This window comes from Pristis pectinata, chromosome 9, assembly GCF_009764475.1.
Source record: "Pristis pectinata isolate sPriPec2 chromosome 9, sPriPec2.1.pri, whole genome shotgun sequence".
Lineage (NCBI taxonomy): Eukaryota > Metazoa > Chordata > Chondrichthyes > Rhinopristiformes > Pristidae > Pristis > Pristis pectinata.
The window spans coordinates 81,163,117-81,181,861 of record NC_067413.1 but is presented as its reverse complement, the minus strand read 5'-3'; the positions used below and the strand labels follow the sequence as shown (position 1 = coordinate 81,181,861).

The window sequence follows — 18,745 nt, the reverse complement described above, 5'->3', positions numbered from 1 at the left end:
TAACAGCTATTATTCACAAATCAATATGCAAAGAGCAAATAGCTAATCATTTAGGAAAGCTGAATATAATTAAACTTAGTCAACCTTGCTTTGAGGATATAACGGGGAGAGTCGATAGAGGAGAACCTGTAGATATAACGAACTTAGATTTCCAAAAGGCATTTGATGAGATGACACATAAAAGGCTGGTGCACAAATTAAAAGCCCATGGTGTTGGAGGAAGTGTGCTACAATGGATTGAAAACTGGTTGCCTCATAGAAAATGAAGAGTTAGAATAAATAGGTCCTTTTCAGACCAGAAGGAGGTACTAGTGGAGTATCACGGGGATACGTACTTGGCTCACAATTGTTCACTATTTGCATTCATGACCCAGAGGAAGGATCAGTACGTGAGGTTTCCAAATTTGCCGATGATATGAAAATAGATGGAAGGGCAAGTTGTAATAAGGGTACTGTGATTCTACAACAGGATATAGATAGATTGACTGAGTGGGCAAAAGACCAGTAAATAAAGTTTGGGAAGTTGGGGGAGTGTGAGGTCATGCACTTCAGTAAGAGGAACCAAAAGGCAGATTATTATCTAAATGGAGAGAGATTGAAATTGAGTGAAATACAAGAGGGATCTAGGTGTTCAAGTGCATGAATCACAAAAGGCTAGTAGGCAGGTCCAACAACAAGTTAAGAAGGCAAACAGCATTTTGGCCTTCATTGCAAAGGGGTTGAAGTTTAAAAATAGGGAGGTTTTGGTTCAATTGTATAGGGTTCCTGGAGAGGCCTCACCTGGAATATTGTGTAATTTTTTGGTCCCCTTATCTAAAATAGACATAGTTACATTGGAGACAGTCCAGAGGAGGTTCACCAGACTAATTCCTGGGATGAAAAGGTTGTCCTACCAAGAGGGACTAAGAAGTTTGGACCTGTATTCCTTGGACTTTAGAAGAATGAGGGGTTATCTTATTCAAATATACAAGACCCTAAGGGGATTTGACAGGGTAGATGTTGGGGTGTTTAAACTAGTGGGAGGGTCTCAAACAAGAGAACATAACTACAAGATAAGGGGTCAATCATTTAAAACTGAGCTGTATAGAAATTTCTTCTCTCAGAGGGTGGTCAATCTCTGGAATCATAATATAAACAGGCTAAGTTTAAGGAAGGAAAATCATGCTTACCAAATTTATTAGAATTCTTTAAGGATAAAACAAGTAGGGTGGATAAATGGGAACGAAAAGATGCAATGTATTTCATTCTCCATCCTACTCTGACTTTATTATCTTTGGCCTCTAATATTTTTCCAATGTAAGATTGATGAATAGCATCTCATCTTCAGTCTAGGCACTTTGCAGCCTTCAGGTCTCAATACTGAATTTAATAATTTCAGATAGCCAGCCATTCTTATTTCCTCAATTTTTGTCTGTCCACAGATGCTACCCACCAATCTACTGAGTATTTTCAGAAGGACACAAGAAAGCAGAGCAGGAGTAGGCCACCTGGCCCCTTAAGCCTACCCTGCCATTCCATATGATCAAGACTGATCTGCCCAGCCTCTTCTCTGCCAGCTCCCCATAGCCACCAATTCCTAAATCTTTCAAAAAGTTCACAGCATTTTCATTTATTTCATAGTTTTGGTAACTGCTTTGCTCTGCATTTCACGGTTCCAGCATGTTATTTTTTTCTCTCCACTGCTCTTGTTCATTTTACCTGCACTTACACTCCTCCAGACAGATCAGCTGTGATTAACAATAATTAATTCCCCTCTCTTAGACCTTTTAGACAGCACTGAAAACAATTCCTGGACAACCTTGGTCCCCACCTTGTCACTGACATTCCCTTTGTTTTGTCCAACCCTCCTGTTCTCTGCAACTTAAAACATGTTTGTTTTCTCATTTTTTTGGTTCTGATTAAGGGTCATTGACCTGAAATGTTAACTCTATTTCTCTGTCCACAGATGCTGCCTGACCTGTTGACTATCTCCAGCATTTTCTGGTTTTATTTAAGATGACTTCCTTGCATGGAATGGTGCAATTTAGCCCATATGGTTTCTTAACCACTTTCTCAATGTAATTTATTACCAGGTAAGATCTGTTACTTTTATCAAATAATTCAACCAAGTTAGTTACACACAATCTGCTTTTAACAAATCTATAATGGCTGTCCCTCATTTACTGCTGCTTCTCCAGTTCAGGATTAATTTTATCCTCAACAAGGTCTCAATACTTCTTCCACAACTGACGGACTGGTCTAAAACTACATTATCCTTCTCTCTGTTTTTAAGTCATGATGTTGCACTCCATTCTATGCACCACTCCAAAGATATGGAGTGAAAAAAAACATGGCCAGAGCTTCTACCATCTCCATCACACTTGCCTCAGTAACCTTAGATGTACCTCATCTGTGTTGGATGACCCATTAACTTGCAGTTTTATTACCTTCTTTAACACCTCCTTTCCCCCAAAGCCACATTGAGTTAGATCTCAATAACAAATGTCAGTGGATACACCACAGGCCTACAAATGCCTAAAAGGCAGTCAATCAGGGACTTCCACTTGCATGTTGTCAAATGCAAAGTCCCGGACTTACTGAATGACAGAGGGCACACTGCTGCTGGATTCCACTGATTTCAATGGGGATTGTTGTGCTATGGTTATCAGGCAAAGTGAAAGGCAGACAACCGCTGTAAAAATTTATTTTAATTTAGGATGTTGCTGAGAACCTTGAATCCCTGTGTCAGAAGCATGCAGAAGCCCAACATGATGAATGTTTAATTATTTTAAACATTATACAATTTTTAGATCTCTATTTTTAAAAAAAATGCCTTTTAATCTTAATTACCTCGATTTGAATCGGTCTTGAATGTCAGCGGCATTTAAAATCTTAAAAATCTGTCAGAGGTTTGATGATGGACAGCAAAGCTGGGGATGTGGTTTTGTCAGCTGTCAGTGGTTTCAGGGTGTTTCAGAGAAACATGGTTTAAGTTGCAGAGAGCAAGACAGAACAAATATCTGTGATAGGGTGGGGTCCAAGGCAGGCTTCTGGAAGCCCTACAACCGCCCATGCCTTGCCAGACACCTCAGGCAGCAAGCAAGGCTCCCCTTAACTTGAGGAGGTCAGGAAAGGATTAAGGAGGTTATGGGTGCCAGTTCAGAAAGATTGAGCCCACTAACTTCATTCTTTTCTTTTGTGAGGACAGCTGCCCAGTGTGGAGTTCTCGTTATGTTAGCTTGCTTGTTCTGGCAGCTAATACTTAGTGCACCTCACACTGATGAAGTGTGGATTTTGCTCTTGTGTTTAGTTTAAAATAAATCTGAAAGATAAAAGTTTATGATTGTTGTAACCTTGACAATAATTGGCTGAGCCAACACCAGACTATAGGTTATCTCTCACAGATACCAGCAGATGGCACTCCACTACAACTTCCTGGTGAAGTAAAGCCTTTGAAAACAATTTTCCTTGGATATGTCCAAATGTACCTCAATTGACGTTGCACCTTGTGGGTAAAAGCAGGATGAATAAATCTCCCTTGTGCAGTTACTTTAATGTTTGCTTTTCCTTTGCCAAATAAATATTGCTAAAAATTTTGCTACAAAATATCTTTTCCTTTTCTCCTTTTGGGCAATCCTTCATGATGGAGGATGACTTGCTTCCACTCCCGTTCCGTGGATTCTCGGGTGAGCCAGTGTCCTGTCCTGTACTGGTCCTGTGGTCCTGTAAACTCTGTCACAGATAGGGCAGGTCAGTGAATAGTGCATTTCTTCCCCATTATGTTGGGCTTCTGCGTGCTTCTGACTCAGGGATTCAAGGTTCTCAGCAACATCCTGAATGGTCCTCCTCCATTTTGAGCAATCATGGGCTAGGGATGTCCACAAATGGTGTGAATGTTACACTTTTTGAGAACATCCTTCAGTTGGTTCCTCAATCTACCTAGTAATCACTTGTCCTGATGAAACTTGGAATAGAGTGTCTGTTTTGGGAGTACAGTGTCAAATATACAACCTTACTGAGTGTAATTAGTGATTCAATGCTGGGGATGTGGATCTGGAGGAGGATACAGAAATTGGTTGGCATGTCCCGCCTGTGCATTTGGAGGGTTTTGTGGAGACAGCATTGATCATATTTGTTGCTTTAAGTTGTCTGCTGTAAGTACTCCAGGTCCTAGAAGTGTACTGGAGAACAGGGATCACAGCTGCCCAGAAGATCATGAGTTTATGATGGGTCTCAGATCTTGACAATGAATGATTTCATTATTCAATGTCTACCTTCTTAGAGAGCTAGTTCCTGAGATGCTTTCCAGGATCTCCTTGTTAACCTTTATTGTTGAGGGGGTGGGGGAGTAATGTTGTATAGCAGGGGCAATGTTGTACAGTGGGGGTGGTTGGTAGAGGACCTTGGATTTGTGATTGAATCAAGGTCTGTTCTTGTATATACTTTAATAAAAGAGTCATTGATAACTTGGAGCTTGGCTTCCAAACATGCACATGTACAAACATTGTCCCTGCAGGGTGATGACTTGAGTTGGTCCTAAAGTGGAGGTGATATGGGTCAAAAGTTTCCCATTAGTCCCGTAGGTTTTCTATACACCAGCTGGCAGTTTGTTGGATGTAAAATCCAAAAATTGAGTCTAAAAAAAATCAAACTATTGCAAAAATCACAAATCAGGTTGTCAAAAACCCATTGTTAAATCCTACAATCAAAAGTACTCCTGTGCGAATTTCAGCAATGCATCTTATAACAAGTCAATAGCGATCAACACCCATTTTGTGACTAATCCCACTGGCTGAAAAATACATCGGATCATCAAAATAATTCACATCCATGTAAGTTCCTACTATCTGTGAATAATGAGGAAGCTTTTCCCTTATGCTTTCACTTTGTCTGACTTCAGGTACTGCTGGTTGATACTTACCAATCTTCCTATCGTAAATAAAGAAAATAGTTAAATCATTTTCTTCTGCAAGATTTGGCACAAAAATGTGAGCAATGTATTAGGAAACTATAATTAAAAGTTCTTTACAAACTTTTTTTTAATTTGAATATATAATTTCTTCCACAGAGTGTGTTTTATCTCCTACTTCCATTCTCATAAATTAATCCATTTAAGTTAATGTAACAGAAGGTTTCTCAGTATCTGTAACCTAAGGCACATGGTGTTGTTATGAGGTTACAATTTTGTTGCTGGAAACAATAGCCAAATCTACTGCCAGATACTTGCAACTCCATGGCGAAATGCCAGCACTTACCTCCCTAAACGAAAGCAAGTTCAGGACTTCAGTGCATGCACAATCAAACCCAGATCTGCTGAATTTGCTGACCAATTCCATTAAGCAATGGAAATAGAATGGTGTGCTTGGTGTCCAACAACAAAGCAAAAATTTACTGAGATTCTCCAGCAATTACAGCAGGGAATCTGCTCAGATTTCCAGCACCAGATTGGACTTAGCAGACGATCTATAAGACCTGTTATTTCGATAGAGTTTGCAGTTACAAATTAGAGAAGTAAGAATAAATTAAGTTGCAGCATTATTTAGTGTTGCGGCAGTGTCTTGAATTATGTTAATATGTTTTTCAGATTTTTTTCTTTTAGAAGTATTTTAAAGCATTTTGTTGCTTCTTTCATTATTAATCATTTTTAGATACTTATAAATGTCCAGAGCATTTGAACATGACTGCATTAAACAACATTCAAATCAGCCACCAGCAAATTGCACACATTTCAACATAAGCTGGGGCACTGGGCCATTATAAAAATTGTTACCAATTGGACTAGAAAATCCATATGTTTCAAAACGTTTATATATAAATAGTCAATAAGTACTGATTGGATCCAGGGTACTCTTAGCCAGCAAAATTGGCCATCTGTATCCAAACCAGGTAAGTGATGGTCGATGAAGAACCTGACCAGTGAACATGCGTGACGGGCCATACTTAGTAAATTCAGCACAGAGGATCTGGAATTAATGGCACTTAAACCACTAACAACCAGCCCTGGAATGATTTTATCTGCACCACTGGATGGGTATTTCAGGACATTTGAAGTGTCCCACTGCTTTGCTCCCTGGATTCTTCACTGTCACCAAATCCGCTGGTTAACATTTAAAGAACTGGCTTGATGTTCGAAGGTCTGAATCATATGTCTACTTGGAAATTTTGACTATTTATATATAACCTTTTGGAAATGTGGATTTTCTAGTCCTATTGGTAACAGTTTTTATAATGGCCCAGTGCCTCAGATCATTTTGAATTTTGTGCAGTTTTCTGGAGTCTGGGGCCTGACTTCAGTATTGCTCAATCCAGTTATATATCCAGGTTCATCTTATTTTCATGATGTGGGTCAGTGCCAGATATGATTCATGCTTCCGATTTGGCTCCATTAGAGGCACAAATTTGTCTTCTGTTACAAATGTTAGGATTTGTAGCAAAGTAGGGGAATTTGTCTTACTGGATCTTGTTCTGGAAGTTCAGAAAAAGACCAAGGAGCAGTTGTGTCAACAACAGGGTCTCACAATCTGGAAAAATCCACAGAGATCTTGCTGCAGTAAGTGTGACAGAACAGGAATGCTCTTTTCCACCACCCCACCCCTCCCCCATTCTGTTTCATCAGCCAAAGCATAGACCCAGAGGACATTAGCAGATCACAGCACTGCAGATGACACAAAGGTTAGAGGTGTTGTGGATAGTGTAGAAGGTTGTCGTAGGTTACAACAGGAAAGGGGATGCAGAGTTGGGCAGAGAAACGGCAGATGGCGTTCAATCTGGAAAAGTGTGAAGTAATATACTTTGGAAGATCGAACATGAAGGTGGAGTACAAGGTTAATGACAAGATTCTTTGCAGTGTGGACAAACAGAAGTATCTTGGGGTCCAAGTCCATAGATCCCTCAAAGTTGCCGTGCAAGTTGATAGGGTGGTTAAGAAGGTGTGTGGTGTGCTGGCCTTCATTAGTTGGGGGATTGAGTTCAAGAGCTGTGAGATAATGTTGCAGCTTTATAAAACTCTGGTTAGGTCACACTTAAGAGTATTGTATTCAGTTCTGGTTGCCTAATTACAGGAAGGATGTGGAAGCTTCAGAGAGGGTGCAGAGGAGATTTACCAGGATGTTACCTGGATTAGAGAACATATCTTATGAGGAAAGGTTGAGCGAGCTAGGGCTTTTCTCTTTAGAGCGACGGAGGATGAGAGGTGACTTGATAGAGGTGTATGAGATTATGAGAGGCATAGATAGAATGGAGAGCCAGCACCTTTTTCCCCGGGTAGCAATGGCCAATACCAGAGGACATCCATTTAAGGTGAGTGGAGGAAAGTTTAGGGGAGATGTTAGAGGCAGTTTTTTTATGCAGAGAGTGGTGGGTGCTTTGCAATGTACTGCCGAGGGTGGTGGTAGAGGCTGATACAACAGGGACAGTTAAAAAATTCTTAGATAGGCACATGGATGTAAGAAAAATGGAGGGTTATGGGCTGTGTAGGAGGGAAGGGTTAGATTGATTGTGGAGCAGGTTTATATAGGTTGGCACAATATTGTGGGCTGAAGGGCCCGTACTGTGCTGTACTGTTCTATGTTTTGTTTTTAACACTGCTGTCCAGAGCGACTGGTGTAACACTGGAAAACGATCACTGGGCAAAGCATTGTAGGCAACCACATTTTGACCTCTTGATTAATTCAGCACCACAGTTGCAAATGACACAAACTATGTAGGCTGACTACATCTTTCTGTACTTGGTTAGCTTCCATGGTTGCTTATTCGTACTACTGTACAGTTCCCAACACCTCTCTTTTTCAGCATCAGATCTCTCGCAGTAACTCCAACTGTACAATCTCTTGCTAATTCCTTTCATGTACAGTGCTTGCTTAACACATTTTTTACCTTTCCAACAGTTGGCTATGATGTTACCAATGTCAATTGCACAATGCATGCCACCAAATTTCCAGAGAGTGCATTCAATGAGATGGAAGAGTGGGAACAGGGAGAAGACTACCAAACCTGCAGCTTCTCTCAACTTTTGAACAGCTGTACCTCCAAACAAGGCAGGGAACTCTGAAGGAGCAATAGGCTATTGGAAAGTTCATAGTATAATATCATTCATTTGGTCTATATATTACTTCGGCAAATATGCTGATCCAAAATGTGCATTGATTAGCTGGTTCCATACAGTGTCATATGTGAAAGCTGCATGTTATTAAGTGGTATAGAAGATAGATTTATTGCTTTTGCCCTTGGTCCATAAAAATGGCAGACAAGAAGGGAGTTCTAGCGACAAGCCCAAGCATGCAACCTATTTTGTTGATCTCACCCCAGCAAGTAACCACAAAGGTGCACCCCAAATACAGTATTTTTTAAGCAAATATGTATCTGTTTAAGAGCATATCGGAGCACAGAATGTGAATGAGATGGAGCAAATGGATATAGGACAATAGAACCTGGAAGCATAAAGATTGTGAAATTGCATGGAGGATGAGGTCAAGAACACTGATCTCCCAGTCTCAATATTAAAAGGGATATTTTCTGAGTATGGAAATTTTCTGGATCTTTGGAAAACCTTTAAAGAGATCCTAGAACCAGTCTGGGCCTCTCCCATGAACCAGCATGACTGCTTCAGTCAAATAGCCCAATTCTTTGCAGTGTATAACATATAAATGCTCGGAAAGATACCATTCAGGCCTTAAATAATCCTTTCATTTTCTCCTTGGATAAGTTTGATGAGAGCGGTTGACTGCTAGGTATTTCAATGGTGTTTTTATTATCATGTGATCCTCTGGCTTATGTCTAGTTAAGCATGGTGACCCAAGGCTAGGAGTTACAGCATTACAAAGCCAATGTTGCTAACTCCCACATGGCAAGACATGCTCACCATCTTGGTATCTTTCCCTCAGATGATTTCATATATGCCGAAAAGTTGGAGCAAGCTACATCCACAATTGTACAACTGCTGTGCCCCACATCCCAGGCCCACTTGCAGAATTCAAGGGGCAGTTCGGTCTCTGAAACACCAAAGCTAAATCACAGTCAAATGCCTAGGCTCCAGCCATGGAGCTAGTACCAGGGAGACAACATTATGTAGAACACCCTAACATATGCACACTGTTGTTAAAGCAAAATCACAACAATAACAAGTATTAAAATCAAAGGCAAATCACCTTCTAGGTAACAAAATACAGTGGCACTTGAGTTGCAGCATGTGTAGAGATTAATTTATTGTAGGAAATACATGTGCAGCTGAAAAAAGTGACAAGGTTGGCAGTTAAGTAGGTTGCAATTCAAGTCATTTTTTTTGCAGAGCACCGTAAAGATGATAGAGAATGCTTGTACGAAGATAAAAGAGGTAATTATGAGGTTATCATATATCAGAAACTACCAAACCGCTCTCGCTGGCAAAAGTGCTGACCCAGTTTTATTCTCCAATTCTAGTGTTATTTCCTCAGTGATCTTCGGAGTCCTCCTCTTCCAGTTAGAAAGTAAGAACAAGACGTTCTTCAGCCCCTCATGCAGATTCCACCATTCAGTTAGATAATTAATCCTCTCGTAATTCCATTTACTCATTTCTGTTTCATAACTCTTAATATCCTCACCCACCAAAATCTACCAAACTCAGTTTTGAAATTTTCAGCTGACCAAGCTTCAATGGGTATTTTGGGAGATACAAAATTCCAGGACAGCCACTACTGCTTATGTCAATTAAAATATATATACTACTTGGTCCATATTAATTCACAATTGAAGATCAAAGAAATATAGTGCATGGCATTATAAAATAACATGAATTGCAACACTTTGGCTGAATTATAATTCCAAGATATGAGGAATTGTGTTCTGGATTTTTATCTGCAGGACAGTGTAGGTTTGTGTGAGGATGAGGGGTTAAAACCAGTGAAACTGATGGGATGTTGGGAAGGCAACCTAATCACTTTCACAATTTACTTGAGAACTAAGACTGTATCAGCATAACTCCTATGGGGTAGATGGGTTGTCAGTTATCAATTGGAACTCACTCAATTAGTGCAATACTTCAACGGTTCATGTTGGTCCATCCTAAGCTGGGCATTCTGAAACTCACTATGAAAGCAAGGCAGGAATACTGGCAATTGAGGAAGGAGAATAAATCTCATGGAAAAAATTCACAGTAGTCACAGGTTTAATTTAACCTAATAGGAAAGAATTTCTTCATGTACTTTTCCTGAAAGGATATACAGTATTCTATACTTTGAAGGTTGCTTTCTGCAAGTTTGAGGTTTGCCGTATCACATGAGCACTGTGCTGCTTATGTTGCCTTAGATTGAATCCCATTTCTGGCCACAGACCTGCAGCAGTACTAGAAAGAGGAAAGTGGCAGAGAAGGGAGAAATAGGGAAGTGGAAAGGTGCAGTTTAAGGTAAGTACCCAGACTTAGTTTCTTTGACATCTCTGAACATCAGTGGCTCGGGGCTCAAGATAATATGCCAGATAGTGGCGGACATCTGTATCAAAAGAGATTTACCATCTCCTGGTTTTGTTGGTCACACAGTACTAGCCTCTATCAAGGCTAGTACTCAATATTGTACTCAATCTTCTTGCCACAATATTCTCCCAGGGCTCTGTTGGAATTAGCTATCAGTAACCTGGCTTGAAACCCTTTCACCTGGAAATCCAAAGGCCACTTAACATTTACTATCCCAAAGATCCATGGACAAAAAGCAATGTAGAATTCTTACAACACTGAAGGAGGTGATTCAATTCCTTCTGAAAGCTCAGATTAATTCTGTTTTCACCACCCCTACAGGCAGTGACTTTCAGATCATAACTACTCTCTGCATAGTTGCTGCATCCTGATCTATCTGTTAATGGGAGCAGCTGCTCTCTACTTACCCTATATAAACTTGACATTAATTCATGCCTTCACATCCTTCCGCAAATAAATTAAGAGTATATGTCATTTAGGATGAATGCAATTAAAAAATTGTGAAAAATCTTTATGCTAGTTAAATAAACAACAAACTGTAATCAATATAACATTTTCTGAAACGTAAGTGCACAACCTTTTGCAGACTCAAACATTTATTTGTGCCTCTCTTGTGTGGTGTCACCCACTTTGCTTCAGCAAAGGTAGCAGGCTGTTCAGAACCCTCCTCTGAGTTGCTCTTGGGCAATGTTCTCTGGGTTCATGTCTCCACGACTGCTCACCAAGAAGCTGCTTCACTGATCTGATGTGCAGAATCTGTCATGGGGTTATGAAGCAGCTTGTTGGCCAATCGTGAGGCAGAGGAGTCCCCAGATCCATGACCACTTTTGGCATCATCCTTCCATTCTACACCCACACTTCACTGTTGCTATTGTGCCAGTGAACACATTGATGCTTAAGAACAAGGATGATAAATGGGTGAACAATAGGGGTGTGAGGAAATGCACAGAAAAAGCAGGGGATGTGTGTATCCACAAGGTGGGTGGTGCATGATGCAATGGAGTGGCCTTGACATCTCTAAGATGGTATTTAATGCAAAGGAAAATGGTTGTTTTTATTGGAGGTTAAACATCTTTGCAAGAGGTCCTGGGGATGGGCCCCTTGGACTATCTGTCTTCAGCTATTTTGTTACTTACTATTCTTCCATCACAAGATTCAAAGTGGAGATATTCACCGATGATTGCATATTGTTCAATTCTTTTCACAAATGAGATCATCCGTGCCTGATATTCAGGGATAATTGGATAAAACACACATGCCACACAACATTTGCACAACAAAGGGCAGGCACTGGCCATTTCCAATAAGAGGGGACTGAATCTCCTCCTCTGGAAAATCATTGATGATGGTGTCTTAAATAATGTGTTGTATGCAGCAGAGACGGAAAATTTCAGCTTCTCTTTCTTCTTTCTGGTGCACTTTTCTTTCTGCTAGCCTCTCATAGGAACACCGGAAAGAATGGTAATAACTTCAGAATATATTCAGTGAATTCCAAAACTAATCATGCTCAATTGCTTACTCCTCAACTTTCTGTCAATGGTGAACCCCCATCATCAACATCCTGGGGATCACCACTGATTGAAAAATTAACTAGACCAGCAAAATACAATGGCGACAAAAGCAGATCTGAAGCTGTCTATTCTAAGGCAATGATCCATCTCCTGACTTTCCATTGCCTTTCAACCATCTACATGACAGAAGTCAGGAGTGTAATGGAATACTCTTTTCCGGGAGGAACTCAGTTCTAACAACAGTCCAGAGGTTTGACCATTTAGAACAAAGTACCATCCACCATTCAAAATATTTGATCCTTCCAGCATTTAAATACTGTGGTAGTGTGTAGCTCCTACAAAATGTACTAATGTGCCAAGGCATCTTCAGGCCTGTCAAACTCACTATCTTTGTCATCTTGAAGAACAAGACTTGCAGGAGAATATGTGTATCAACATCTGCAGGTTCGCCTGCAAGGCACACACCATGTTGACTTAGAAATATAATGCTGTACCTTCTGTGTCATGGTTCAGAATCTTGGATAAGTCCTAGAACCCCTACCCTGGATTACGATCCAGCAGCGATGAAGGAACAGTGTTGTGTTTCCAAGTAACTCCCACCATTTCCAGTGATCAAAACGCAATTAGTCAATATTGTTGTCTATGCCTTCATCATATAAAATGAATAATAAAGTTTGTACTAGTTTTCTCAAATCTAACTCTTGTAGAGTGAACATGTAGGGTCGTACAGTCTGTGATAAAATTGAGGCATTTTGACTCGCAGAAGTAGAGAAAGCTAGTATTGACTTGCATGATTCTGTGCAGTTCTTCACAGAACACACATTGATAGAAATGTGTACTGAGAAATTATATCGCAAAACACTGTCTTTTTTCAGTGTTATATGATACAATGATTACTTTTACCTGGAATAAATTATATTAGCAAATTTGCTGCATCCAAAACACCTTTATGGTGATGCAACCATACACACAGCAATGAAGACGTTAACAGTTGATCAGTACAAAGGGGATGTATCTTATCACAATACTCTTCTTCCTCTTAGGCAGTCCCTTGGGGTTGAAGCAATGGTACTTTATTAAATAGCATGGAATGGATGGGTTGTCTGATGAGGAAGGGTTGGACAAAATGGATTGTATCTGCTGGAATAAAAGCAGAAAATGCTGGAAACACTCAGCAGGTCAAGCAGCATCTGTGGAAAGAGAAAAGAGTTAATATTTTAGGTCCAAGACCCTTTGTCAGACCTTCAGATGCTGCCTCACCTGCTGAGTGTTTCCTGCATTTTGTGTTTTTTCCAGATTTCCAGCATTTGCAGTGTTTTTTTTATTTTCTTGTTTTCACCAAAGTTTAGAAAAGTAAGAGAGCACTTGACTGAAACAGACAAGATCATGAGGGGTCTTAACAGGCTGGATTTGGAGATGTTTCTTCTTATAAAACAACCAAGAACTAGGGCTTGCATTTTAAAATACAGATTCACCCATTTAAGACAGAGATGATGTGATTTTTTTCTCTCTCAGAGGGTTGTGAGTCTTTGGAAGTCTCTAAAGGACAGTGCCTTTGAAAATTGGTAAGGTCAATGTAGATAGATACCTCGTGAGCAAGGAAGTAAAAGATTAACAGGGGTAGGAAGCCTCTTCTGTTCCTCAATGTTTCAGTTTAAATTGAGGAGGTGGAAGACATTGAGTAATTTTTTCAGTATCCTCCCTTTAGGCGTCTGATCTCAGGAAGGGGGGTGGTTGGAGAGGGTAGAATGTCAATGGTGGGATGAGGATAGAGTATGTTTGAGATGTGGGATGATTAATGGTTTGTTTAAGTCTCTCTCCAGAGATTAGTATCCATATGAGAGAGCACTATTTTTAGTGGTCTGCAGCTCACTTTGGCATACGCTGCAACATTACCTGCAGGGATTCTCACTTCTGGAAGATACCACATGTTATATTTCTGGATATAATGCACATTAACATCAATAGTGATATTTTTGGAAGGAATCTGATTTTGTACCAGCATTATATACAATAATGCTCTATTGCCTGAAAAAAGGGCAACAGTACTTTCATTTCACCAGTTTCATTTTGCAGATGAGTACATAGAGATCCACATGCATAAATAGTAACACACTGTACTTTAGGGATCCTTTCAAACCTGCATCTTGTGCCACCTTAAAGGGCAAGGGCAGTGTGTGCAAGGGACCTAATAATACCTCAAGTTAGGCATTATTCTGATGACAATTTTTACCATTCTTTCTTTACTGTTGAGTCCTGGATCTCTCTATGTAACAGAAGCTCAAGAAGGTGACTCACCACCACATTCGCAAGAATAATTAATGTTGTGCAATAAATATTGGCTTTGCCACTAATGCCAAGTATCCAAAATGATTAAAAAGTTTAATTATGACACTGTTATGTTACTCTAACATCGTTAGGCTTTTGCTTTTGTCAAAGTGGAAGCTTCCTACATTTTTCCAACCATCTCCATCCCTACAAATCTCACAGGAAATATGCCAATCGTGATGGGTTGCAATACTTTTAACCAGGCAAATTTAGGGGGAATTGCATAGATCAAACACAACCAATACAATAACTGTGCCCCGTTAATTCTGTTCAGGGACACAACACAACAGAGAGCAGAAAGCCTTAATTATGTTCAGAGAGAGGATTAATTTATTTCATTCAGCAATCTCGGTGGGTCTCTACATTACATGATCGATAGACATATCTCTGCAACTTTCTCCCTGGGCCTCAGTTACTGCTGACATTCACCTTTTCCCTCCCTGGTAATGATATTCTTTTTTTTAATGTTAAATAATGCATGTATATACAGCAGCGACAGAAAATCTCATCTTTTTCTACTTCATAATGCGCTTCCCTTTCTTTCCATTATTCTTTCATAAAGAATATAGCAAAATACAGGAACTTCGGAATCCACCAGTGGAGTTCCAAAATTAATCATGCACAATTGTTTTCACCTTCATTATTTACCAATTTCTACCTCCATATGTTCACCATCTTCTGTAGAAATGTATTAAATGCAATGCGTCTGTCTACTTTTTGTAATTTCTAGAGTTCATTCAAGAGTTTGTGATGGCTTTAAAAATATTCTTAGAGTTCAATATATATATTCGTCTTGAATACCTCTTAAGCACTTTCTCTTTATTGGAAACAAGCCAGGACAATTCCATCTGTCCTTTTAGCTGACAATCCAATTTAGCTGCCTTTTTCTACATTGCTTCCAATGACTGGATATCTTGGCTGGAGTACGATGACCAGAACTGCAATACTTTATGTGTGGCTCTTTCCAATTTCTATAACTCACCCCAATATCTGTCTTCTTGAAATTGAACTTTTTAAATATTTTCTTTTTGCCACCTTAAACTCTGATAATATACTGTAATATTTAGTCCAAGATCATTTTTTTAATTATTTAAGTCTTTCTATAAATTGCCCAATACAGTTCAAATACCTGCATCTTTTTCTTGACAGCAAACTTCTTTTCTCCTCTTGGCTCAGAGAGCTACAGAACCTATAACTGCCAACCCGTATGTTTAATTATTTCCACAGTGCATCCACTTTATCCAATAACTAGAGTGGATTAATATTAACTGAAGAAGAATCATTGACTTGAAATATTAACTCTCTTTTTCCACAGATGCTGCCTGACCTGCAGAATATCTCGAGCATTTCCTCTTTCACTTCAGATTTCCAGCACCTTAGGTTTTTTTGATTTTAGATTAGTAATTGTCATCTTCCACATAAAAGAAATTTGTATCCAAAATACTCCAAGTGTTGTCCGGTCTAGCTCAGTTTCGTTAGGTCATTGGTTTCTGGATACTTTTTGATATCAACATAAAATAATCTGCCTAACATAAATAAATCATTCTTTGTCATGTCAATGGTATCTTCACCTCCTCAGTAGCAAGGATTTTCATGTCTTTTATTCTATTATCTGCATTGCTACCATTCATAGATAGAATTTTTAGGAATCCACTTCCCTAACAGTTCCGAATAATATATTTGTTTGTCATTATTCAGTGTTGCTTTCATTCTTTGTCAGTCCCCGTTCACTTTCTTTTTCTGTTATCATTTTCAAGATGACTGTTAATCTCCCCCTTTCTTTTTCTTAGTCTTACTGCTTTTGATCTCTAGAGTCTTCTCACTTTTTGATTCAGTGATCATTGACTTCTACATTTTCCTTTCATAATACTCAACAAGTTATCTCTCTATTTACAACTCATCAGTTCATTCTGTGGGCCCCTGAACAGATGGTCAGTGCACATACAGCAAATGAACAAGATTAAAAAACATAAATCAGAACTGTATAAGACATATGTGGCTCAACACTGGGGCCCCTCAATTTGTGAACTCTCTAGAACCACAGCATCTGCAAATGTCTTGAGACAGCCATGGCAACTGTAGGACTTCCCACATGACTTGAATTCTGAATTCTATCTTATATCATGGGTATCATCAATATTCTTCTCTTAAGAAATGAGTGCAATAACTGGAGAAATTGGGGCGGCCATCCAACTGCTCTGATTGATTTATAATCGTATTCTGATTCTATTTTAACCTACCCCCTGCTGATTCTTAACACATCTCTTCCTAACCACCAATGGTTGTCACATCAGCTCACGTCAGAACCCATGATATGCAAACCTGTAGAATTAACATTAATCAAATTAATCTGCTGGCTATGCAGGAAAACACTGGAGGAGAATGCCTCTGTAATAAAAACAGAAACAGAGTTAATGTTTCAGGTTAAGGACTCTTCATCAAAACTGGGTAAGGAAGAAAACAAGTTAGTTCAGGAACCGGGGCCTGAAACATTAATTGTTTCATTTTCTACATCCGCTGTTTGACCTGCTGATTGTTTCCAGAATTTTCTGCTTTAATGGTGACACGAGACAATGGAAAGGGAATCTGTTTTTATTTCAGATTTCCTTCATCTGCACTTTATTTTCACATCTGCCTCTGTAATCGTTACTTACATTGTTGAGAAACCCCTTTTCCTGAATGCTATTATCATTTACTTATTCCAATGTTCTATGAATGTAAACTATTAACATTTAGCTGTGTTTTGGGTCGAGACCTTCATTCCTGATGAAGGGTCTCGACCCGAGACGTCGACTGTTTGTTTCCCTCCAATAGATGCTGCCTGACCTGCTGAGGTCCTCCAGCATTTTGTGTGTGTTGTTTCAGATTCCAGCAACTGCAGAATCTCTTGTATCAACGTTAAGCTGTATTCTTGCTCACCAGTCACCCTGTTCTCGCTGATCCACATCTTCTCCAGGTACCCCAATTCCTTCAACTAAACGCATTCCTGGACACATCTCTTCGTATTTCTGCAACCATTCAATATTGCTCCCACCCACTATTTCCAGAATTTTCACATTCCTGCAACTCTGGACTCTTGTACAACACCCTGCTCTTTGTCCCTGAATTGCCAATCACGCACACAGCCATCTCAAACAGTGCGCTGGAAATTCAAATCTTAACTCCCGATCTCACCTCTTCCTTCAAGTTCCTCTTGAAAGCCAAACTGTTATGTCACTGAATGATCTTATTCTACTGGCTTTTAGATCATAAATCTTTTAATGTGTTAATATTTGCAAACCTGGAAGTCCGGAGTACTGTTGTACATTGCTCCTAAAAAGACACGAACAGACTTAAAATGTAAATGTGTTATAAACAAGGATTCCATTCTGCTTAAATCTCTTCACGGCCTTAACCCCTCCATATCGCCGTAACCTTCTTCAAACTACAGCACCCGCCTCTGCGCTCCGCTCCTTGAGCTTCCACTTTCATTTCCTCCCACAACTGGCAGCTCCCCAGCCTCTGAACTCTCCAGTGCCCTCCCCAAACTTCACCATCACCCCCTTTAAAAATCCAACTGCTTGGATGGGCTCTGTCACCCCTTCTGATGCCTGCTCGACAATCTGCCGAAAAGGCAAGATGCTCTTTTTGACATGTTCAAGCGCTGCCGAAGGTTATAACCATAAATTAACACCGGCAAGCCACTCATTTCCCGATCCCACTGAGAAATCCCAAGCTGCGGCGATGAAGTCCACGTCCCAAACCCGCCCGTGTTGTGTCACGAAGCTCTGAAATAGTTTGGAGACTTTTAGTGTTGGACGCTTGACTTCAAGAAGAGGTACAGGTCTGTTTTAACCATTGTGCTGGGGGAGGAAGAAGAAATTAAAATAACAAAATGACAGATTTATACCTCGGCTACAGGCTGCGCGGACTGCGAGCTGATGGGCATCTCGTCCGGTTCCCGGGGCTCGCAGCACCGGCCCTCGCCCCAGGTGAACGGCGCCGAGATGGTTACTGGTGTTGGGGCCGCGGCAGCAGCTGAGCAGCAGCGTATGTCGCTCTTGGGCTGAGGCTGAGGCTGAGGCTGGGCTGGGCTGGGCCGGGCCCACCTCCCCACACACACAGTCTCTCTCTCCCCATCCGTCCCTCCCCCTCCGTTCGCCTCCCTCGATTGTGGGCGGTTGCCATTTAAATACACAAGGAGCAACATGGCGGACAGCTCGGAGAGGCCGTCTTCAGAAGCGAAGGTCAGGCTAGTGAATCGTTACCCGTGGTGACCCCCCCACCCCCCCTTTCCTCCAGTCCCGCCGAGCCGGTGAGTAGGCCGTCCCCACACCCCCCAGCTCTCCCCCCACACACACCGTCTGCCCGCCCTTTTTTTTGTGGCCGCTCAACCTGGAGCCGAGGCGGCGGCGTGGGTCTGTTGGGACGGGTCGGGGGGCTGCTTCCCCCACCCCGTGTGTGTGTGTGCCCGGTCCCCGCCGCTCGTTCGCGTGCGAGCGAG

General features: G+C 40.7%; 1 protein-coding gene across 12 annotated transcripts in view; it reads left to right on the top strand.

Annotated features, from left to right (window-relative positions):
• Positions 1–17,945: 17,945 nt before the first annotated feature.
• The window catches only part of ncoa2 (nuclear receptor coactivator 2), a 234,854-nt gene continuing 234,054 nt past the window's right edge, over positions 17,946–18,745 (top strand). For 3 of the 12 annotated variants that reach the window (XM_052022847.1, XM_052022838.1, XM_052022842.1), the window contains exon 1: positions 18,390–18,488. The gene's annotated coding sequence lies outside the window, so the exon portion shown is untranslated. The other 9 variants (XM_052022844.1, XM_052022846.1, XM_052022850.1 and 6 more) reach the window with 7 other exon arrangements.